The sequence below is a fragment of the Ambystoma mexicanum genome, chromosome 4q (assembly GCF_040938575.1).
Source record: "Ambystoma mexicanum isolate Mex_15411 chromosome 4q, UKY_AmexF1_1, whole genome shotgun sequence".
Lineage (NCBI taxonomy): Eukaryota > Metazoa > Chordata > Amphibia > Caudata > Ambystomatidae > Ambystoma > Ambystoma mexicanum.
Window position 1 is genome coordinate 1,301,377,351 of NC_090928.1, and position 26,328 is coordinate 1,301,403,678.

Here is a 26,328-nt window from a genome sequence, read left to right on the forward strand (position 1 = left end):
GAACACCATTAGGTTGTTAGATCAGATCATATTGCATTACGGAGTGCCTTTGCAGATTCAAAGTGACAATGGGTCACACTTCAAAGGCAAATTGATTCAGGAATATTGTCAGGAAAAGAGCATTGAATGGCTCTACCATGTGCCTTATTACCCTGCCGCTTCAGGGCTGATTGAACAAATGATTGGTTTGTTGAAAGAACATCTGTGCAAATCTGGAGATGGCAATTTGGCAGGCTGGCGTGATCGTGTGTTTGATGCGGTGCAAGTGCTAAACAATAGGCCTGTGAATGAGCATGAAACTCCTTTGATGCGGCTAATGACTTCTGCTTTACAGATTCAACCCAATTCAGTCAGAGAAACCCTATTGTACTGGGAAATTACCCCAGGTTCTTTAGCTCCCTATCGGACGACTCCAGAGTCAGCAGGGATAGACTTGCATTCCCATGAGGAAATCAGATTAGACCCAAGAGGGATTGTCGTAATTGAAACAGGGATTGGAGTACAAATTCCGCCAGAGCATATGGGATGGATTACCCCTACATCTGGCCTAGCATTGAAGGGAGTTCAAATGTTGGGAGGGGTAATTGATCCCGATTATCAAGGCGAGATCAAAGTCATCCTGGTGAATAGTGGGGACCAATTGTTACTGATGCACAAGGGCGATCGGTTGGCCCAATTAATTATTATCCCTGTTAGGTTGTCCATGATAAAGAAGCGGGAGCCTCCTACAGTGTTAACTACCCGTGGGGATCGTGGTTTTGGCTCTTCAGACAGTATGGTACCGGGTACGAAGGTGTGGGTCGAAAGGCCAAGTGGCCCACCAGTACCCGCAGATGTCATTGCATCAGGCAAAGACCAAGTAGTTTTAGTAATGGAGCCCAGTAGAAAGAAATGGCAATATGTGCCCGCAGACAAATGTTACCTAAGAGAGTGATTTACAACACTGATATCTCTTTTCTGGGTTTGCCTTGTAGATCCTGTGTCTGGCTGGTGTAATTGTGGGACTAAATGGACTCCGTTCGGGAGAGTCAAACGGCATGCTGCTATCAATGAAAAATGTCACATCTGTGCCAACGATCAAGGAGAAACTGATAATGATGAGTAATGATGTCCAAAAGCAGCCCTATGCCGATGCCGAAAAGCCAGCCAGACTGAAGACATGGATTTGTGGAATGCGGCAAACACGTCAGGCGCAAGTGAAAACAACATTGATGCCAGTTATGCGAGAGGCATCTTCAGGACGGCGAAAACATCCAAAATGGAGAATATGTGGACATACCTGGCACAACAGGTGCTCAACATTACGCACTTTTGCCTTACTGATGTGCCCAATGCTGAAACCTTACTGACTACGTGCTTAGTAGCAGTGCCGATGCCAGTTCCGGTTCTAAAGCATATTTTCAGCGTCACGCACAATCATTCTTTGGTTCCGATATCAGGCAATCCTTTTCCATCTATGAGTACTGCAGGTTTTGCCAGGAAACAGATCGCAAATGGAGAAATTTGACACGTATTATAACCTACAATATAACTCAAGGTGATGTGTGTTGCCTTATGACATGCAATGCAAAAGAAATTGGCAAATGCCAACAGCTCAATTTAACCAAACAGCAAATTCAAACTGTGTTCGAGAAACGATTGTGTTCACGAATTCCACGCACATGTACCATTGTGAATAGCACTATGTCTTGTAATCATACAGTGATAGCTGCCAGTCATCTGAATCATGTGAAACTTCCAACAGGATGGCTCTTTTCATGTGGCAATATCACATACACTTATATTCCAGCTAACATTTCCGGAGGTCCATGTGCCTTAACTCGATTAGGACTAATGATGTTTCCTTTACACCCAGCGATATCTCGAAGCAAAAGGTCACCTTTTGAGTCTGTGGGTCTATCCCCCGATTGTGATTCACATGTGCATTTGCTATCAGAAGCTGAGGTTCTAGCATTAACCCTTTCATTAGTGGGAGTCTGGGGTTTAGCTGCTGGGGGTTACAAATCTTTGATCAAATTAGCATGCTTAGTAGTCAAAGGACTCAATCATACTTCTCAAGCATTAGAAGAATTACTCCTTGATAGCAAGGTCATTAGAAATGCAACTTTGCAAAACAGGGCTGCTGTTGATTATCTATTGCTAAAGCATAATTTAGGTTGTAACGCAGTTGAAGGGATGTGTTGTTTCAATCTAAGTGACCATTCATGATCCATTGAAAGTCATATTCGAGGTTTGAGGGATCTCATTTCTCAAGTGTCCCAAGATCATACTGGGAATTGGTGGGATTGGTTATTTTCATGGATTCCTGATATTGGGGGTACACTGCGTTACGCTTTTGCTTGTATTTGCATTATATTAGCTATCATAATAGCTTGTTGTTGTTGTATTCAATGCATTCACAACTTAGTTTTAATATTTCATCGGTTTCAGAGACCGGCTCCTCTGCCACTGGGCTATGGAAGATAAATATCCAAGGGTGGAATTGTTATGCTTGAGCTAAAACATGGCGCTGGTGCGCAGTGTATTCTGGGGCACTCAGAGCCATAATGGATATTTACTCCATGCCTCAGTGAAAAGCTGTACTTACTTTGCTGAGAGCTGAATTTACTTTGCTGAAGAAAACATGCTTTCCAAACCTGGTATGCAGTCAAGGACATTCTGCTGGGAAAGCTGGTTTTGTTATGTCTTGTTATGAGTTATGGGACTGTTTTCCGTGGCGTTTCTTCTTAGGAGAGGGAAGCGCTTTGCTCCTTGAGGTTACTGTCTGTTGACCCAGCTGGCAACCAACGGTTGCCCATCAATGCGCAAGTGCATTGCCAGAAGGTTCGAGAAATTATCACCCCTTTTTGAGGAGTGCATGTACGCGGAACCCCTCAACGGTCAGACGGGACAAGTACAAAGACCTCAGTTGGAAGGGGGACGCCTTTGTCCGGCATACCTGTGGGCTGTTGTGCTCTCAGCCTGGCTGTTATCTGGGTCTTGCAGCCGCTTCTGGCGAGATGAGGGATTCAGTTACGCCCATGGTGATGTATTTTCTTTGGAATTCTCTGTCTTTTCTGTGATTTATTTCTGTGTTATCATTTGTTGATTCCAAGCTTTGAATGAATAGCCGTGTAAGTGCTCATTATTTTCTAAGCGTGCGTGTGGTTGTAAGTCATTGCGTCGTCTACCTGCGTTTAAAGTATTGGCTCTGCAATTGTGCTGGTGATTAATGACTGTCCGTGCACTCTGGGTGAGCAATACAGACACCCTTAGGTTTCTCACAGATAACAATTTCAAACAGAAATGACTTTCAATAACACATTTACAGATGTCAGAAGCATTCCTACAAAGGATGCCTGTACAACAGCATAACGATGAGAACAAGCAGGGAGCCAGTTTATGATGGTGTAAAAAGGTAGGACATATACCAAGGACAAAACAAAACCAACAATCAAAATGTAAAAAAAAAACAGGTGACTTACGAAGGAAACATTAATTTACGGTGTAAGGTACTTCAAACTACATTATTAAGCATCTCTGGAGGTAGCAGTGGAGTCAGGCAGGGAGGATGGGGGAGAGGTTTAAGCTGAGCTTTGAGGAGACCCACCGTTAGGCTGCCTTTGATTTTTATGGGTAGTGGGTTCCAGTGGAGTGGGGTTAGTTGAAGAAAGAGAAGAAACAAGATAAGGCACAGGGATGGTATTGGACAGTGAGGTGGATTGCTGTGAGAAACCAGAAGGTGTCTCATCCACTAGTCGCCAGGGATCTGTCATCCAGGTGGCCAGGACACAGCCATCGCTTTTGGATCCAGTTACTGGGGGTGAACCAGTGTGAGAGGATCAGCTGGGTGAGGAGTCTTAAGGGAGTGGGACACCAGATGGTGAGACACCAGATGGTGAGACGGGGTATCCCCTTTCTTGTAACACCTTTACCCCATACTACCAGGTAGGATATTTAGGAACTCTACCACATTTTACAAAACAAACACTTTCTCATGCAGTCCGCTATGAGAGAAAACAGACTAACAACCAAGCAGTACACCTGACGTGTCCAAATACAATGGTCAGGCAATTACTGACCATCACACACAAACCTGACTTCCATTACACTTCTCCACACGGATAAAAGGCGGAGCACGAGAGCACACTCTGAACGAGGCAAATCACATGAGGAAATGGCAGTATTAAGACAGCGGCTGAGCAAGAGAGGAAAGTCTGGAAAACCGAAGGGGATCGCAAGGAGGGAAATTCACTTGACCTTTCCGACAAGGAACCGTTACCTTCCAAAGACCTTGAAGATAGAAAGCGTAAGACCAGGAAACCAGGCAGAAGAATCCTGCATTGTGTGTCGAGTTACCCAGGGCCCTTCCGTGTCACTGATGAAGACGGGGAGAATCACCACCCACTGTGGTACCGTCCCTGGTTCCAAGAACAAATCTGCTTCAGTGAAATCAACACAGCCGGTGAGTTGGGGAGACCGATACAAGACCCGTCTGTGTTGAAGCCAAGGTTGCAAGCAGCAACATTGTATGGCGAGTGCTGGAACGAACATTGTTAAAATGTGTGTGATAAGAGACGCAAGTGAAGTTGAACTTCTGATGATTGATTGAACTTTAAAGCAAGCTAAAATACCTTTGACAGAGTGGTCTGGCACTGCGTGGGTGCTCAATCGAAGGTCTCTGTAAGGTATCCAGCTGAGAAGTGACAAAAGGAGATACATTTGGTCCGAGCCCGGCAGAAGGAGACCAACTGAAAGACAACAAATACATTTGAATCAAAGTGGCCTGCGACGGGTCAAGCAAAATCCTGCGCACAATTGAAAGTCTTTGATTTGATGAAGTAGAGAAAGTTTGGAAAACCACATGAGTTTGGTCCGAGCCCGGCATAGGGAGACCGTTTGAAGATTTTTGTTAAAGAGGGTCTGAGCCTGGCTGAGCGGGACCCGGGCTGAACAGTAAATCACCCGAGAAGTTGTACAAGTGAAAATCGTGAGAGGAAAGGAGGCATCAGGCCCTCTGAAATAAGAGCCTTTGAATGGCTTGCACAGAAGGCCCTGACGTGGAAGTCTTGAACTGCATCTCCAGAGAGTGTGCTAAACTCGAGTGTGCCGCCTTGTCCCGTGCTAAAAACATGGGGAAGGGAAGCCAAAGGCTCGAATATCCTGATATATAATTTCATAAACACTTTTCTTTTGCACAACATTGTTACCCACACTATTTCTATTTAGATTGGCAATAGGTTTATTAGTATAAGCCCTTTTATTTTGATAGACTCGACTAGGACTGCGTTATTATTATTTGATGGTCATAGCTTGCTCCCATCTTTAGAGGTGTTTTTCAAACGCAATTGAAGTTCAACAAACACCCTTGAACCGTGATCACTTGTTTCTGTCTTACTGTTTGATACCATGCCTGTGTTACAATGCAGAGGAGGATTGGAGGAAACAAGATGGTGAGTAAACTGAGATACAATCAGACAGGTACTGAGGAGCAAGACCATTGATAGCTTTGTAGACCAAGAGAAGGAACTTGAAAAGAGAGCAGTTGTGCATGGAGAGCCGACCAGCATGTTGTTGGTAGGTAGAAGTGGGGGAGAACATGTGTAGGTTGCAGCAAGTATGGTTGGAAAAGGTGAGGGCTTTGTCTGACGGGAGGAAATGAGTAGAGAGGAATGCCAAGGAGTAGGCTCGAGCAGTAGTCCATTTTGCTGAGCACAAGGGTGGAGATTACCATTTTTGTAGAGTGGTTAGTAAGAAAATGACACATTTTCTGAATGTTGAAGGAAGTTAATACGAGCAGCATGAATTGTTGCAGTAGGTCGCGATCAAAAAGAACCACAAGATTGTGAGACTTGGGTGAGGGAGCAGGAAGGTCAGGAGGGAAGGAGGTTTGTGAGGCGAGGTTAGGGACGTCATTGGAATCTGGGAGAAAGAGGGCTTCTGTTTCTGAAGAGATCAGAATGAGACAGCAGATAGGCATCCAGTGACGAATTGCAGAGTGAGAGTTTGTAATCTCTTCAGAGATGGCTGGGGTCAAGGAGTGAAAGGAGAACAATATGTGCGTGTCATCAGCAGAAAGGTGGTATTGAAATCCAAAGGGTGAAATAAGTCTTCAGAGGGAAGAGGTATAGCGGGTGTGGTGGCGTATGGGGCGGAGACGATATTATTCTCCAGGATGGGGCAATGGACTAAGCTTGAAGGAGAATTCTGGAGAAACATTGTAATGTTACCTATTAGTTTCCCGGTAATAAGATACTAACTAGGCCTAGTTTCTCTGGAAGCTCTGGCCAAATGGAAGAATCTACATTTCTTACAAAAAATATACCTGGCGGAAGCAGGGTCAAGCTGGGCCCTCTTAAAGTGTGGGTTAGAAAGTAAGTCTCTGTGAATGCTTAGAAATATTAAGGGCCATGGACTCCTCAATGGAGTATTTGTTATCGAACCCATCGAAAGTGAAAAAGAGAGTTTGGGAGAGTGACTGGGATCCACACGATTGATTGTGTTAGGAAGTACAATCTCTACAACGGTATTTTGTTAGATGTGAGATCATATAACATATTACAGTACTATTTGAGGAAATGCACCGGGCCATACTGGCGGGCCCAATGGTTACGATTTCGCCTGAATTTAATCCCCATTAACAAAATCCTGGGAGCCCGAGGCAGTGTATGCCATGATTTGTGGAGTTGTACATTTTGTAAAGTGGAAACCTCGATAGAAACCGTACAACACTTGATGGGTTACTGCCCCGAATTAAGTTCCCAATGCCGGACTAATCTTTCTCAGCTTTTAAAGGACTATAAGGTGGTGCACCCTGAGTGGCTATGGCAAGGTATCTTTGTATGGTCATTGGCCGCATTACGTTTTTTAAAAGAACTGTTTCTGCCATTGGCTAGATCACCTAATGGGTATCAGATCCTCTGATGCCAACCAAGGGAATGCTTAGTATGATCTATTGAGTGATGCCAACGGATGGGCACACAAGCTTTTATCATGGGTGTAATTTGAAATCAATTATGATGTAGGCGACGTTAATGAATTGTTACTCGAGTTTTCATCATGTGTGTATTCTGAACTTAACTGTACTGTGAAGCTTGTATTGTGATGTGTGTGAAGGTTGAGTTGTAGGCAAATTGTTGTTTTATATGTTTTTATTCTGTGTTTTATGGAGTGTTTATTGAAAAGTTCCTTGTGAACCATAACTCATTAATGAAAAATAAATAAAAATAGAGGGTGAAACGCAGAAGTTCAAGGACTGATCATTGGTGGGTCTGGGGTTTGTGAGTTCCAAGAGATTTTAAAGGATCTACCTTCTAAGAAGGAGGCGATATGGGAACATTAGATTTGTTTCAAATGCGGCAGAAAGGTCCAAAAGTACAGTAGAGTTTGGAATGGTGAGCATTAGAGAGAATGTGGGAGACATTCATGAGTGCAGTCTCACTGTACTACAGAAGCCAGATTGAAGTGCATCCCAAAGGACATTATCCTCGGGTTGAAGACCATTTGCTCAGGGACTTTTAAATAAAGGGCAAGGAGAGAAACCGGGTAGTAATTTGCTGGGATGTTTGGGTCTGCAGAGGGTTTCATCAATAGGGGTAAACAAGCTGCAGATTTAAATGAGGCAAATAAGAGTCCAACAGCGAGAGAGAGGTTAAAGAGCTCAGAGATATATGGGCAAGTGATTGAGATGAAATCTTTGACCATTTGGGTGAAAAAAGGACTGATAGGGGTACAAAATGAGTTGGCACTGTGGAGGATGGGTGCTAATTCAGTGGGGAGGTCAGAGAGAAGTAGTCAAGTGTAGAAGAGGTAGGGGAGAGGTTGTGGACAGAAGGGGAGGGCTGGGGAAGGAGAGAGGAGGGCTGTGAAGTGGACATGAATTTTAAAGATTTTAAGGGAAAACGTAGTGAGCTAGTCAGAAACGGTAGCAACAGCGTATATTGACTTTGGAGGTGTGAGCAAAGTTTGGAGGGTAGATAACATGTTACGGGGGTGATTGAGAAGGGAGGAGATTATGTTTGTCGAGTAGGAGGATTTGGCACAGTCCAGTGCAGAGGTTAGGATAGCAAGGGCATGTTTCACAGCTAGGAATAGGGAAGATGTCCATGATTTGTGCCAGAAACTTAGGTCATGGCCCATGTTTGTTTTGAGGGTCTGAATTTCAGAGCTGATCCAAAGCTATGGATGGGAAAGTGTGAATGTGCGAGCCAGATAGTGTTGGTCAAATGGACTCATAAGTGCATAGTGAAAGTCATAGAAAGCACGGTCAATGGAAGAGACATGAACAGGGGAAAGACAGGAGAAAGTCCTCACACTGCTAAATAAGCAGCAAGAGAGTCCTGCTGAAATTCTTCTTAGTCATTAAAGAGGGGAGATGAGTAGAAGGTGGAGGGGCAGAGATGATAAAGTGAACAATGGAGTGATCAGAGGGAGAGGGGTCAATGGAAAGGTTGCAGGAGTAGAGTGAATTAGAAAGAAAGACAAAGTAATTTGCTACCATTGTGAGCAGGATGGTTGTGGAGGGAGTAGAGAGAGAGGCCAGATAGGAGGGATTTAAGTTCAAGGCATTTGGCTGCAGCAGGCTTGGGAAGGTCAACGTCCCCCAGCATGACAATGGGGATGTAGGTAGGAAGAGACTGAGGGAGAAGGGTCAGGTCATAGAAGAAGGGGTTCAGAGGATCAGGGGGGCATCGAGAGGGACCCAGAATAGGCAGAGGAGTAGGGCTTGACCATGAGCATTCACATGTTAGGAGCGACATGAATGTTCTTAGTTTTGGGGTCAGCAGGATATTTGGATGGGAGGCATGACGTAACTGAATTAGGGGGGACATGCAGTATATGTGAAATGTAATAAAAAAGGTCTGGTTAAGTCCAAAGTGTACACACTTTTTGGGGCTGCTGGTTTGGTGGGCAGGACAGGTAGGAGAGATTAATCAACCGGCTAACCTTCCTTAGTTCATCTGAATCCCTTTAGTGCCAGGGCCTCCAACACGTCAAAGGCAAGGCTATCTAGTCGCTCGCCAGGACTGTGCGGACCAGGCTGATCTGCAAATCCTCTTCTCCCCGTGCACAGAGCTGCCCGCTTCCTGAAAGGAGGAGCTTCTGGGCCCGATATCCAACGCGGCCAGGCCACTTGCCAAAAACAATGCAGGTCATTAAGGGACAGACGCACCTTAATGACCTGTTTTAATTGTTAGTTGTGATGTCCACCTGGACATGCAAAAAAGATGTTGCTTTCTATGGAGAGACACATGTTAACATCATGAATAAGAGCAGCTGGAAGTAGGTAAAAGATGTCATCTTTATGTGAGTGACATTACTACTGTGGTCCGAAAAGAAGATCTTTTACAGGCATGGATTATTTTGCATTCTGGGATTTCTAGTACGGCAAATAAAGCTAAAACAATATGTTTGAATGAGAATGTTTTGTGGCCTATGACTCTTATCAGAAGAGACATATATAGACCATCCTTGGTGGCAACAGTCACAAGAAACACGCTGATGCTCTATAGAAAAGTTATCACAGAGCCCAGATCGAAGATTCTGAACTTTATCAATACAGAAATAGAAAGTGGCAAGAATAACTTAATGGCAAAATGGGCCTCAACTAACCAAGAAGTCTCTGGCCGACTTGGACACTAGTGCATCAGAACTCTCGGCTGACCCTACCAAAGTCCTTAAGCGACTAATAGAAATGGATTGGATTATGACTCTCACCTTGGCCAATAAGTATAAAATAACAAAGGACATTCCAACAAGGCCAATGATAGTGAACACAGTGCAAAGCTACCTGGAGAAATTCCTGGACAAAACCTTGGCCAGGCTATTCCTAAAATTCAGTTTGTACCAGATTAAGACTAACGAAGTAAAGGCTGCAAGGAGGCAAACCACCTCTAATAAATGTCGATACTGTGAGGATAACGAGAAGATGGAAACAAGTCGCCATTTGCTACTGTCTTGTTCAGGAACTCAATCTGCTAGAACACGATACCTGAGTAAAATACTAGCAAGTGGGGAAACTTTTGACGAAGAAACTTGGTGGAACGCCCCGTCTAGCAGGACAAATACACGCTGGGCGATGGGGGTAGCTTTATTTTTTTTAAGCCATTGATAGAACACCCAGAATGACAGAACTCAGGAATATAACAATACCCAGACTTTTCTTTTTTCGTTTTTCTGAACCTTATGGAGTCCTTTTGTAAAAATTGTAACACAATAAAAAAAATGTAAAAAATAATGTGTCTTCCTTGATTAACATATTGTAAAGTTGCTTTAATATGATATAGGTAAGGTATATTTTGAAAATAAACTCCATCATAGCCCTGAGGTTTCATAAGGCCATGTAGTCCTGTTATTTCTCTTTTGGATTCTGGACTTGTTTTTCTTTCCCATGTAAAATTTAGGAAAACTGGAAGTCCCAAAAACAGGACAGGATGGCCTTGTGACGCACAGCAACGGGAAACTTTAGAGCTCTGCTCTAAAAAACAGACAGGGTTATTTTAGGGCTTGAAAATCAAAACTTTTTTTTATTGTGCCATGTGGAGATTAGAAGGTATGTGTTCAATTTTCTAAACTCTAGAGTGGGTAAAAGCTCAGATGATTTAATCTCTGCTAATATAGAGGAATCATAAGCACAGAAGTGATGGGTGGAAGGTTTTAAATTAATCTGAACCACTGGCAATGCTCTGGGCAATCTCTCACACCACCGTTGTTTAGCCCGTCTGCGCCATTGCAAAAGGGGTCCAGCCATATGCAAATCAGTCAGATACTGCTACCAATGGTAGCAGCCCAGCCCAAACTGCTAGGCCAGGTACCCTCTGCAGGAAACACAAGCAACCCCAGACATGTTTCGGCCTTGTTGGGCATCCTCAGTGAGGTGCAGCTTGGTTACCTATGGCGCAGCGAGCAAGGGACCCACATCTGGGCATACCCTCTCTCACATAGTGAGACAAACAGTAAGCACAAAAGTGATGGGTGGAAGGTTTCGAATTAATCTGAACCACTGGCATTCCTCTGGGCAACCTTCCACACCACTGTGTTTTAACCCGTCTGCACCATTGCAAAAGGGGTCCAGCCATATGCAAATCAGTCAGGTACTGCTACCAATGGTAGCAGCCCAGCCCAAACTGCTAGGCCAGGAATATAGAGGAATCACCTTAGCAGAGTCAACATTAATTTCCTTCCCTGTTGCCTCCAGTCACCAGAGTTGTGTGGGCCACACAGAGTACTGTCCTACAGGAGAAGAAGTGAAACTCTTTGCTTTGCCCTGTTATGCCATGATATTGAGTACTGTGTAGCCAAATCTACCATTTGTGCAGGTTCTTGCCAGCCATGCCAAGGTAACACACATGGTGCCGATGCCCGTGCACACATTGGGCCTCATGAGTTTGATGGGAATTAGGCGGCAAATCCACCGAATTACCACCAAACTGGATTACTGTTGCTACCTTTGATGCCATAGATTTACCATGGGAGTACAAGTGGTGGTAGGCGGGCGTCATGCCCATTTTCAGAGCCCATGGGACTCCTTGGGGATTTCAACAGAATTACTGCCAATTAGTGCAGTTCCAAAACAAATGCACAAACTACTATTTCAAGCAGCACACCAGAATGCAGAGCACCGGTGGATAGCATGCAGTGTCAGCCGTCGCATCTGATATGCTAGACAATGTATGAGATGGCTACAAGTGGCTCTAGTGACTACTGACATGTGCTGCATGCAGGAGGTGTGTTCATTTGTGCAGTATTTGGACCCATCGGGGAGGCGGGCCTGCGGGATGAAGGGAGCTAGGGAAGTGGGGAGACTTCTCCATGTCAGCCACCTCAGACTCATGGCAGAGTTACAGGGTGCATCCAAATAAAAAGTACTGGCAGGAACCCCAAGGCTGCTGCACAGTCACGAGTCCGCGTACAATGCCCTGGGTTAATAAAATCAGTGGAAGGAAACTGAGACAGAGTGGGGAAGACATTAGGATAAGGAGCGTCAAAGCTTGAAGGATGAAGGTGACCGCGCAGTCTAGATGGAAGCCAAGAAACGAGCAACACATATGGAAAATGAATAACACTGCAGGGATTGTTCTGTCCCACACTGCCAGAGTCCCTTATTTCAGGGCAAGCAAGCAGGAGAGGGCAGGGGGCTTCCTGCATGTGAGGTGTGGGGGACTTGCCATGCTGTTTTGGGTGAGAGGGTGGAAGGTTGTGCGCACATCTTGCATGTTCACTAAATTACATGTTAGGCTGATGTGGGTTTTCCTTTCAAAGCCAAAACTCACAGACACTTCTGGTGGATTCCTTATCCAGTGTATACTGGAGTGGGGTCCCTTTGATGAGATGTGCTCGTGAGTTTGGACCTGGATTGGCACCTAAACTTGCTGCTCATCTGTAGGTTGATTGACTGACTTATTACATGAGTCAGGGACTCTACATATATTAATGAAGACATGAAATAATAGTTGAAGATACAGGGCCCAAACAGCTGCTTCTAACTAACAGATCGACAGGGAGCGCACCTGGGCTCGGCGCATTGTGCTTAGGGCGGCTACAGAATGATACATGAAGTTTAAGGATTGTAAACTGGAGAGGGCCTAATGTGTCTTGGCTGTCACGATAACTCTGAATAATGTAATCATTATTAGAGAAAATAAAGTTGAATCAATCATCCTTTTATAGGGAGGAAAAGGCGTTATACCGCACATCTTCTGCAACTGCTGATTCAAAGGGAAGAAAGTAAGAGAGTGAGCAGAATGGAAGGTGCAGCAGACAGAGAACTGGGGAAGCTCGTGGAATATTGTAGTTTGTAGACATCTCCTTTCAGGGTATCTGGTATACAGCAACAGGCTGATAAGAGAGAATGTCACAGAGTTTGCAATCAGCTCATGGGTTGAGCATCATTTGCACAGATATGTGCAGGTCATAGGTTTTGCACAGATATATGCAGGTCAAAGGTTTTGCACAGATATATGCAGGTCAAAGGTTTTGCACAGATGTATGGAGGTCATAGGTTTTGCACAGATGTATGCAGGTCATAGGTTTTGCACAGATGTATGCAGGTCATAGGTTTTGCACAGATGTATGCAGGTTATAGGTTTTGCACAGATGTATGCAGGTCAAAGGTTTTGCACAGATGTATGCAGGTCAAAGGTTTTGCACAGATATATGCAGGTCCTGGGTTTTGCATCAAAAGCATTTCCCTGTGTGATCAGTTACATTTTCAGCTAGCAAAAAGTTCCATGTTCTCTGCACGGGTTGTGCAGAGACATAGAAACACTCTCATTAATTTTTGTAAATCAATGATTTCTTTTTCCTGTTTTGAAGCACTCACATACCACCTGTGACTAACGGATCATGTGATGTTATGAGAATGCATACAGGTTATTTATACCCCGGGCCAGACATGGCGGGGAGGCGAGTGTTAGTGTACTGCAGCATACTGGGACTTACTGTGCTCTCTCCCCACCTGTTGCCTCACCCTAGCGCGGTGCTGCGTGCTGCTGCGGTGCAAATATCCCGTAAGCGGTGCATCTAGTCCTAGAGCTTTGAAACATGTGTTTCACCTTCAGGTTTTCTTTTTAGGGTCAAGATGCTTAATATTAGCTCTGTCTCAGACTTCTACAACCACATCGATGTTTCTCCGATGTAAGGCATTCGTGAAATCTGGGGAATGGGGTGGGGTGTGCAAATGTCATGAGGGCAGGCAAGAGTTGGCGTGCTGCGGCATACTGGGACAAATTGTGCGCTCTCCCCAAGTGCCACCTCGCCCTGGAGCAGTGCTGTGTGTTGTGGTGCCTTGCAGTGCAAATATCGCGAACACAGTGCATCCTAGGGCCTTGAAATATGGTTTTCGAGGCCTTTCGACTTTTGTTTTTTGCTGTCCGGTTCTTCTAAGATATCAATGATGTCTCGCCGATTTCAGGCAACCAGTGAAATCTGGGGGAAAGGGGTGGGGTCTGCCAATGTCATGTAGCCAGTCATGTCTGGTGGGTGCTAACATGTAACTATGCACAATTTTCTGCGGAACGGTGTAGAATTGTATAAGGAACACACTTTCTGCCATATATATATTCAGTGAAAAAACGTTGTTAAAAGGAACGCTATGCTTGCATGTAAAATAAATAAAACCAGGAAATGTGGCAGTTATGGTAAGCTATGCAACCATAAGTCGCACCACCACCACCCTGCACTGCCAACACTAACGCCCAGTCAAGATTATGCCCGTCCTCTCCTTCACACGCAGAGTGGTGGCGGTCCTCTCACCGAGTCTTTCAAACAGCATTTACCTATATACGCCGGGCAATCCCACAAAACCCTCAACGGATCCAAAACACAGCCGCTAGGCAACAACTCATACATACTCCACAGGAAGCAACACACGGCATCAGATCCCAGTGCAGTCCACTGGCTACCAATCAAAAAAGGATCCAGTGTAAAGCCCTCTACATCGGCCGCAGATCACTAGGAGGTCAAGGAGTGGAAAGCCTCCAAAAGATAATCTCACTCTAGTCACCAACCAGAGACCCAAGATCAAAAATGGGCAAACTATAGGAAACCTGCAGAGAAATAACCGGAAGCTGTGCCTTTTCCAGTAAGGTGGCCAAACCCTGGAACGCACCCTACAGGACCATCTGAAATTCAGGGAAAGATAAAATATGAAACAGGTTCTCCCACGCTTAACCTAAATAAGGTTTAACCTACACGCATCAAGCAGCAGAAACAACCTTCCTCAAAGTCTCATTTACATGCAGAGACACAACATAAGAGAACCCCCCTCCCACCACCTGACCAACCTCATAGTACAAAGCACACGACATTCAGGAACCTATAACTTGAAGACATCGCATCAAGGCATCGTCAAAACATTAAGAGGATGCCTTCTCTCTCCCAGAATATCTAAACCTAAACAACAGGCACCTTCACGCATCAACAACTAAAGCCAAATATCCATAACACAAAAATGCAAACCGCAGCAAAACCAATAATTTAAAAGCACTACACCAACTCCAAGCACACATCCCACCTTCTGACTATCCCCCAGTTTCTTCCACCTCACTCCCCAGACACAAACACACACACACACGCCTTGAAACACTTTTGTATGGGCGCGTTATAAATGGCATATCATATCATATCACAGACATTCACACAAGGCTTTTGAAATAAAAAGTAAAAAAGACCGTCCTCAAATGTCATAAAATACTACAACTGAACTACTCAACCCCGGGCCAACACATGGCCACAATTTAAGCACGAGGGCGCCTCTCTGGACACAAAGCCTTCAAAGCCTCCAACTCTAGATAAGATTTGTGAGTCCGAGTATTTTACTCCCTGTTTTTTAAAGTTGGGACTAAAATTACTTTTTAGGGTGTACAAATGTAAATCTAATTCCCAATGGGAGTATTTATTAGAAGAATTTAGAAATATGTTTTAACTGGAAAACGGAAATGTTTTGTAATAATGATTTGTTTGCGCCTAGTTAATAATGCACATTAAAAGATACACGTTTACTTCTTTCCATCAGGCAGTTATAGTAGTAGTTTCGTCCTTTGTTAGTGCGTGCAATACTGGTCCAAACATCCATGGAACTGTGCGAGTGAAAAGTTCGATGTGTCCATTTCCTATTTTTTATGGAAGTATTTTTACTCCCTATTTCTATTTCCTGGGAGTATTTCCCTATTTTATGGAGTAAAAGTGGCTGATATACCCCTTATTTGTTGGGCTGCCTCCAACACTTCTGACCAAGAACACTTACAAGTATGTAGAGCTCAGGGCCCTTCTGATCTGCAAACTCAAGACAAAGCACTGCAATCTTACCTTTTCCTGTTCTCTCAACTAATGACACCCTCCCCCTCTCGCCCAGATCCACCTGAGAGCCAGGAAAGCATGCAAAGGGCAGAGCGCTGTGGTACAAATCCTAATAAATACAAATATAGGATCTCATTCTCAGAAAGCAAGGCAAAAGAAAGGAGCACAGAGAATGCAATGGTTTAATGTGTGCTGCTTTGAGAACTGCTCACATCACCTTATTCAGAAAGGTGACATGAGCATTCCAAGAGGGCTAGACTTTAGCACTAATATGCGCTGTCCAGCCCCCTTGCATATATTAGTGTCAGGCGCGCACTAGCGCATCTCCTCCCTTGCACCCATGAGAATCTGGCCCTCAGCCTTTTTATGTGTTACGGCCAGAGATAAAATGCTGCACTATCAAGTTAACACGATAACGGGTAAGTAGAAATCGCTCCCCCGTCCTAGACTGGTGCCCTCTCCATGCCATGATACTGTTCAAGACTGCATGAATCATCTACAAAGCTAAGCTCCTTGTATCTGGTGGCGCACGCTTCTTGCACAGCAAAACTGACAACCGGCTCCAAAATAACTCTCCCGCGTATGGAGGACTCGCAAAATATCCTCCTTCTAAAACATGAACCAGTGTTGGCTAGGAGTGCCAGCATGTTCCTCCAGCACCGCAAACATCTCAAACCGTGGATTTTTCAATAATGCCAATGGACGCACAGACTGGAACTTGCAGTACTACACCTACACTACTGTTAAATGATGCAAGCCAAACATTGACTACCCTCACCCTGTGCAGTGCTCCACTGCTCTGTATACAATAAACAAAATATAATAACCCTGATTATCCACTGCAGATAAAGATATCAATTATGTAGCTCACTGTGCATGACCCGAGGTCATGACCTCTTGGGGCATAACCGTAGCCACGGCTACTGATGCTACACTCGCTGCTGTCATGCGATGCCTTTGCCCCGCAGTGGCATGATGTAATTTCATCATGTTACCTTGTGTCTGGCCCTAACATGACTCTGACATGAACACAGACCTCCTCTGTAAATACTCTGCTATTTACACGCAGAAAAGTGATTTCTCCCATCAAAGACATTTCTGAAAGTAAGCAAAACTCGCTGAAATGAGCCTGCCTTACAGGCAAACTCGCACATAAAGAAAACCCTCCATGCAGCCATTTAACATTGTTCAGGTGACAGTAAGCAATACTGAGGGCAAGAATTCTAGTTACAAGCTCCTAGCCAGCCATCAAAAACTCACTCGCCACCCCAATTCTATACATAGAAACAGCACACCATGTCTTACTCACCTGAACCTCTCTTTGCTTTTAGTCTCCGAGCTCTCAGAAGCAGCCGTAAACTGGCATGTTAGCGCTAGATGAACCGCCTACACAAAGAACCAAAGATCAGAAGTTATTGGTGTGTACAGACTGCAAGCTAATATGCTGAAGTGTAATAATGTAAACTGGCGGCACCTTGCTAGATCTGCGATAATCAACAACGTTTTAAAAAATGTATATAAACACACCTTTTTTATCAGGCAGAAAAGCTGCTCTTGGGACATAAGACACTCTGCAAGATGCACTATTATGAGAACATGAGCAAGAGAGCTATATGACTAACCAATATACTCATGTACATCAGCAAAAGATATACAATGAAACGTTCAAAGGAATCTTTATAATCTACATATTTAATACACATATATGAAATGTCATGCATGAATCCTACACATTGAGTACATTATATATATAGTGCAGTTGACAAATGGTCAAGTGTCTTAATTAGATTAATCTAGGTACATTGAGTACAAAGTACAAATGAAAAAGCTTAATTCCCATTAGATCTATATCATGATCTTGAAAATCAAATAATCAAATAATGCTCTTATTGGCCTTAGAATTTAGTAGAGATGTCTGTATGTTCCGAGTGCCCTGCCAACACGTGTTTCCACCAACTTCATCAAGGCAACAAACCAATCAGTGATTCAATCCAGTTTGTTATCGGATCCTGTTGTGAGTCACTTTTAAATTATGCCAATAAATTCACCTTTGAGTGCATACATATGATGACATATTGCGCAATGCTCCAATTATCCTTCCTTGCTTTCCCATATAATCAATCTGTTACGCACAACGGATGATCAGGGCATATATTGGTGTTCATTCAGTTTCCCAATGTATATCAAGTTTGTCTGGATGTATTGGACCCAAGCTGCACTCAGCCAAGCCGGGGCATTGACTGTATATAGTGTACACAATGTGTAGGATTCATGTGTGACATTTCATGTGTGTGTGTGTACACAATGTGTAGGATTCATGCGTGAAATTTCATGTGTGTGTGTACACAGCGTGTAGGATTCATGCGTGACATTTCATGTGTGTGTACACAGTGTGTAGGATTGTACACAGAGTGTAGGATTCATGTGTGACATTTCATGTGTGTGTGAACACAGTGTGTAGGATTCATGTGTGACATTTCATGTGTGTGTGTGTGTACACAGTGTGTAGGATCCATGCGTGACATTTCATGTGTGTGTGTACACAGTGTGTAGGATTCATGCGTGACATTTCATGTGTGTGTCTACACAGTGTGTAGGATTCATGCGTGACATTTCATGTATGTGTATTACATCTGTAGATGAATCCGGTTCACGTGGAACGGTTCACTGTGTACATTTTGCTAATGTACATCAGTTTATTGATTAGGCATATAGCGCTCTTCTTCTTCATATTCATTTAACATCTTGAGGTCCCTCCTCGCTGACACTGCGATGAACACATAGTGTTTCGGCATTGACTGAGAACGTACAGCTCCTTTGCATGGGTAATACGTAGATGGTCATCAAGCCATCACGTTGCATTCTGGTAGTTTTACTCTTCTGTTTATAATTGAAAAATATTGCTGAATGTGTAATGCCTGGTAGCCACCACAGTAGCTTACCATTCAGGGATTGGCGCCTGTATCCTCGCTGGTGGTCCTCTCTTCGTTTCTGATGGACAGCTGTTCTATGTTCTCCAGGTCGAAGAGGCAGTGGCAGTGGATCGAACGCGGTAGCTGATCTGATACGCACGGTATGCGCGCAGCGCACCCACAAAGCTCCTGTGATGTTGCCATGGCAACTGGAGGCAAGGCTGCGGCACCCCATAAAAGGCTGACTCCATCCATGCTGCTGCTTTGTTGTCTCCTGGCCGTGTTTCCTTTGCTTGCTCTGGTCCCTTGCCTTCATTCCCTGTTCCTTCTCCTTACCCTTTTGTTCTGGCCTTTTCTCCGCCTTTTAGTATATCCTGCCTTGCCTCCATTGGATACCCTACCAGAGTCCTTCACACCTTCTGGTTCAGCGTACACACTCTCTTTGCACTAGGGAAATTCCAGAAGGTGAGCTCGTGGTGTGGGGAGCCGGTGTCCAGTCATTCCTGAGATTAACTCCCAGCGCAGAGCTAGCCTGCGCAACGTTTCAGCAAAGACCGGGCAACGACTACGGAGCCCAGCAAAAGATATAAAAGACCTAACTGACGCACCTGATATTAAGAAAGGCAAAACAGACAATGCACAAGCCAGCAATCTACTACCTACATCACAGTCCATAATCACGGGCTATTCTGCGACTGTCAGCAATCTACTACCTACATCACAGTCCATAATCACGGGCTATTCTGCGACTGTCAGCAATCTACTACCTACATTGCAGTCCATAATCATGGGCTATCCTGCGACTGCCAGCAATCTAATACCTACATCGCAGTCCATAATCAATGGCTATTCTGCGACTGTCAGCAATCTACTACCTACATCGCAGTCCATAATCACGGGCTATCCTGCGACTGCCAGCAATCTACTACCTACATAGCAGTCCATAATCACGGGCTATCCTGCGACTGCCAGCAATCTACTACCTACATCACAGTCCATAATCATGGGCTATCCTGCACCAGCCAGCAATCTACTACCTACATCGCAGTCCATAGTCACTGGCTATTCTGCGCCAGCCAGCAATCTACTACCTACACTGCAGTCCATAGTCACTGGCTATTCTGCGCCAGCCAGCAATCTACTACCTACATCGCAGTCCATAATCACTGGCTACTTGTCGCCAGCCAGCAATCTACTACCTACATCGCAGTCCATAATCACTGGCTATTCTGCACCAGCCAGCAATCTACTACCTACATCGCAGTCCTTAATCATGGGCTATCCTGTGACTGCCAGCAATCTACTACCTACATCGCAGTCCATAATCAAGGCCTATCCTGCGACTGTCAGCAATCTACTACCTACATCGCAGTCCATAATCACTGGCTATTCTGCGCCAGCCAGCAATCTACTACCTACATCGCAGTCCATAGTCACTGGCTATTCTGCGCCAGCCGGCAATCTACTACCTACATCGCAGTCCATAATCACTGGCTATTCTGTGCCAGCCAGCAATCTACTACCTACATCGCAGTCCATAATCACGGGCTATCCTGCGACTGCCAGCAATCTACTACCTACATCGCAGTCCATAATCACGGGCTATCCTGCGACTGCCAGCAATCTACTACCTACATTGCAGTCCATAGTAACTGGCTATTCTGCGTCAGCCAGCAATCTACTACCTACATCGCACTCCATAATCACGGGCTATCCTGCGACTGCCAGCAATCTACTACCTACATCGCAGTCCATAATCACGGGCTATCCTGCGACTGCCAGCAATTTACTACCAACATCGCAGTCCATAATCACGGGCTATCCTGCGCCAGCCAGCAATCTACTACCTATATCGCAGTCCATAATCACGGGCTATCCTGCGACTGCCAACAATCTACTACCTACATTGCAGTCCATAATCACTGGCTATTCTGCGACTGTCAGCAATCTACTACCTACATCACAGTCCATAATCACAGACTATCCTGCAACTGCCAGCAATCTACTACCTACATAGAAGTCCATAATCACGGGCTATCCTGCGACTGCCAGCAATCTACTACCTACATCGCAGTCCATAGTCACTGGCTATTCTGCGCCAGCCAGCAATCTACTACCTACATCGCAGTCCATAATCACGGCTATCCTGCGACTGACAGCAATCTACTACCTACATCGAAGTCCATAATCACGGGCTATCCTGCGACTGTCAGCAATCTACTACCTACATCGCAGTCCATAATCACTGGCTATTCTGCGACTGAGAGCAATCTACTACCTACATAGCAGTCCATAATCACGGGCTACCCTGTGACTGCCAGCAATCTACTACCTACATCACAGTCCATAATCACGGGCTATTCTGCGACTGTCAGCAATCTACTACCTACATCACAGTCCATAATCACGGGCTATTCTGCGACTGTCAGCAATCTACTACCTACATTGCAGTCCATAATCATGGGCTATCCTGCGACTGCCAGCAATCTAATACCTACATCGCAGTCCATAATCAATGGGTATTCTGCGACTGTCAGCAATCTACTACCTACATCGCAGTCCATAATCACGGGCTATCCTACGACTGCCAGCAATCTACTACCTACATAGCAGTCCATAATCACGGGCTATCCTGCGACTGCCAGCAATCTACTACCTACATCACAGTCCATAATCATGGGCTATCCTGCGCCAGCCAGCAATCTACTACCTACATCGCAGTCCATAGTCACTGGCTATTCTGCGCCAGCCAGCAATCTACTACCTACACTGCAGTCCATAGTCACTGGCTATTCTGCGCCAGCCAGCAATCTACTACCTACATCGCAGTCCATAATCACTGGCTACTTGTCGCCAGCCAGCAATCTACTACCTACATCGCAGTCCATAATCACTGGCTATTCTGCACCAGCCAGCAATCTACTACCTACATCGCAGTCCTTAATCATGGGCTATCCTGTGACTGCCAGCAATCTACTACCTACATCGCAGTCCATAATCAAGGCCTATCCTGCGACTGTCAGCAATCTACTACCTACATCGCAGTCCATAATCACTGGCTATTCTGCGCCAGCCAGCAATCTACTACCTACATCGCAGTCCATAGTCACTGGCTATTCTGCGCCAGCCGGCAATCTACTACCTACATCGCAGTCCATAATCACTGGCTATTCTGTGCCAGCCAGCAATCTACTACCTACATCGCAGTCCATAATCACGGGCTATCCTGCGACTGCCAGCAATCTACTACCTACATCGCAGTCCATAATCACGGGCTATCCTGCGACTGCCAGCAATCTACTACCTACATTGCAGTCCATAGTAACTGGCTATTCTGCGTCAGCCAGCAATCTACTACCTACATCGCACTCCATAATCACGGGCTATCCTGCGACTGCCAGCAATCTACTACCTACATAGCAGTCCATAATCACGGGCTATCCTGCGACTGCCAGCAATTTACTACCAACATCGCAGTCCATAATCACGGGCTATCCTGCGCCAGCCAGCAATCTACTACCTATATTGCAGTCCATAATCACGGGCTATCCTGCGACTGCCAACAATCTACTACCTACATTGCAGTCCATAATCACTGGCTATTCTGCGACTGTCAGCAATCTACTACCTACATCACAGTCCATAATCACAGACTATCCTGCAACTGCCAGCAATCTACTACCTACATAGAAGTCCATAATCACGGGCTATCCTGCGACTGCCAGCAATCTACTACCTACATCGCAGTCCATAGTCACTGGCTATTCTGCGCCAGCCAGCAATCTACTACCTACATCGCAGTCCATAATCACGGCTATCCTGCGACTGACAGCAATCTACTACCTACATCGAAGTCCATAATCACGGGCTATCCTGCGACTGTCAGCAATCTACTACCTACATCGCAGTCCATAATCACTGGCTATTCTGCGACTGAGAGCAATCTACTACCTACATAGCAGTCCATAATCACGGGCTACCCTGTGACTGCCAGCAATCTACTACCTACATCGCAGTCCATAGTAACTGGCCATTCTGCGCCTACCAGCAATCTACTACCTACATCGAAGTCCATAATCATAGGCTATCCTGCACCAGCCAGCAATCTACTACCTACATCGCAGTCCATAATCACTGGCTATCCTGCGACTGCCAGCAATCTACTACCTACATCGCAGTCCATAGTAACTGGCTATTCTGCGCCAGCCAGCAATCTACTACCTACTCCGCAGTCCATAGTCACTGGCTATTCTACGCCAGCCAGCAATCTACTACCTACATCGCAGTCCATAATCACTGGCTATTCTGCGCCAGCAAGCAATCTACTACCTACATTGCAGTCCATAGTCACTGGCTATTCTGCGCCAGCCAGCAATCTACTACCTACATCGCAGTCCATAATCACAGGCTATTCTGCACCAGTCAGCAATCTACTACCTACATCGCAGTCCATAATCACTGGCTATTCTGCGCCAGCCAGCAATCTACTACCTACACCGCAGTCCATAGTCACTGGCTATTCTGCGCCAGCCAGCAATCTACTACCTACATCACAGTCCATAATCACTGGCTACTTGTCGCCAGCCAGCAATCTACTACCTACATCGCAGTCCATAATCACTGGCTATTCTGCACCAGCCAGCAATCTACTACCTACATCGCAGTCCTTAATCATGGGCTATCCTGCGACTGCCAGCAATCTACTACCTACATCGCAGTCCATAATCAAGGCCTATCCTGCGACTGTCAGCAATCTACTACCTACATCGCAGTCCATAATCACTGGCTATTCTGCGCCAGCCAGCAATCTACTACCTACATCGCAGTCCATAGTCACTGACTATTCTGCGCCAGCCGGCAATCTACTACCTACTTCGCAGTCCATAATCACTGGCTATTCTGTGCCAGCCAGCAATCTACTACCTACATCGCAGTCCATAATCAGGGCTATCCTGCGACTGCCAGCAATCTACTACCTACATCTCAGTCCATAATCACAGGCTATCCTGCGGCTGCCAGCAATCTACTACCTACATTGCAGTCCATAGTAACTGGCTATTCTGCGTCAGCCAGCAATCTACTACCTACATCGCACTCCATAATCACGGGCTATCCTGCGACTGCCAGCAATCTACTACCTACATAGCAGTCCATAATCACGGGCTATCCTGCGACTGCTAGCAATTTACTACCTACATCGCAGTCCATAATCACGGCTATCCTGCGCCAGCCAGCAATCTACTACCTACATCGCAGTCCATAATCACGGGCTATCCTGCGACTGCCAACAATCTACTACCTACATTCCAGTCCATAATCACTGGCTATTCTGCGACTGTCAGCAATCTACTACCTACATCACAGTCCATAATCACGGACTATCCTGCGACTGCCAGCAATCTACTACCTACATAGCAGTCCATAATCACGGGCTATCCTGCGACTGCCAGCAATCTACTACCTACATCGCAGTCCATAGTCACTGGCTATTCTGCGCCAGCCAGCAATCTACTACCTACATCGCAGTCCATAATCACGGCTATCCTGCGACTGACAGCAATCTACTACCTACATCGAAGTCCATAATAACGGGCTATCCTGCGACTGTCAGCAATCTACTACCTACATCGCAGTCCATAATCACTGGCTATTCTGCGACTGACAGCAATCTACTACCTACATAGCAGTCCATAATCACGGGCTACCCTGCGACTGCCAGCAATCTACTACCTACATCGCAGTCCATAGTAACTGGCTATTCTGTGCCAGCCAGCAATCTACTACCTACTCCGCAGTCCATAGTCACTGGCTATTCTGCGCCTACCAGCAATCTACTACCTACATCGAAGTCCATAATCATAGGCTATCCTGCACCAGCCAGCAATCTACTACCTACATCGCAGTCCATAATCACTGGCTATCCTGCGACTGCCAGCAATCTACTACCTACATCGCAGTCCATGGTAACTGGCTATTCTGTGCCAGCCAGCAATCTACTACCTACTCCGCAGTCCATAGTCACTGGCTATTCTACGCCAGCCAGCAATCTACTACCTGCATCGCAGTCCATAATCACTGGCTATTCTGCACCAGCAAGCAATCTACTACCTACATTGCAGTCCATAGTCACTGGCTATTCTGCGCCAGCCAGCAATCTACTACCTACATCGCAGTCCATAATCACAGGCTATTCTGCACCAGTCAGCAATCTACTACCTACATCGCAGTCCATAATCACTGGCTATTCTGTGCCAGCCAGCAATCTACTACCTACATCGCAGTCCATAATCACAGGCTATTCTGCACCAGTCAGCAATCTACTACCTACATCGCAGTCCATAATCACTGGCTATTCTGTGCCAGCCAGCAATCTACTACCTACATCGCAGTCCATAATCACTGGCTATTCTGTGCCAGCCAACAATCTACTACCTACTCCGCAGTCCATAGTCACTGGCTATTCTACGCCAGCCAGCAATCTACTACCTGCATCGCAGTCCTTAATCATGGGCTATCCTGTGACTGCCAGCAATCTACTACCTACATCGCAGTCCATAATCACGGGCTATCCTGCGACTGTCAGCAATCTACTACCTACATCGCAGTCCATAATCACTGGCTATTCTGTGCCAGCCAGCAATCTACTACCTACATCGCAGTCCATAGTCACTGGCTATTCTGCGCCAGCCAGCAATCTACTACCTATATCGCAGTCCATAATCACTGGCTATTCTGTGCCAGCCAGCAATCTACTACCTACATCGCAGTCCATAATCACGGGCTATCCTGCGACTGCCAGCAATCTACTACCTACATCGCAGTCCATAATCACAGGCTATCCTGCGACTGCCAGCAATCCACTACCTACATCGCAGTCCATAATCACGGGCTATCCTGCGCCAGCCAGCAATCTACTACCTACATCACAGTCCATAATCACGGGCTATCCTGCGACTGCCAGCAATCTACTACCTACATTGCAGTCCATAATCATTGGCTATTCTGCGACTGTTAGCAATCTACTACCTACATCACAGTCCATAATCACGGACTATCCTGCGACTGCCAGCAATCTACTACCTACATAGCAGTCCATAATCACGGGCTATCCTGCGACTGCCAGCAATCTACTACCTACATCACAGTCCATAGTCACTGGCTATTCTGTGCCAGCCAGCAATCTACTACCTACATTGCAGTCCATAATCACTGGCTATTCTGCGCCAGCCAGCAATCTACTACCTACATCGCAGTCCATAATCACGGCTATCCTGCGACTGACAGCAATCTACTACCTACATCGCAGTCCATAATCACGGGCTATCCTGCGACTGTCAGCAATCTACTACCTACATCGCAGCCCATAATCATTGGCTATTCTGCGACTGACAGCAATCTACTACCTACATAGCAGTCCATAATCACGGCTATCCTGCGACTGCCAGCAATCTACTACCTACATCGCAGTCCATAGTAACTAGCCATTCTGCGCCAGCCAGCATTCTACTACCTACATCGCAGTCCATAATCACGGGCTATCCTGCGCCAGCCAGCAATCTACTACCTACATCGCAGTCCATAGTAACTGGCTATTCTGCGCCAGCCAGCAATCTACTACCTACTCCGCAGTCCATAGTCA

At 45.6% G+C, this 26,328-nt stretch overlaps 1 protein-coding gene across 2 annotated transcripts in view; it reads right to left on the reverse strand.

Moving 5' to 3' along the window:
- The window catches only part of LOC138468406 (zinc finger protein 268-like), a 716,891-nt gene that overhangs the window by 17,959 nt on the left and 672,604 nt on the right, over window positions 1-26,328 (reverse strand). For both annotated transcript variants that reach the window (XM_069608960.1, XM_069608959.1), the window contains exon 2: window positions 17,087-17,163. The gene's annotated coding sequence lies outside the window, so the exon portion shown is untranslated. The remainder of the gene's footprint in view (window positions 1-17,086; window positions 17,164-26,328) is intronic.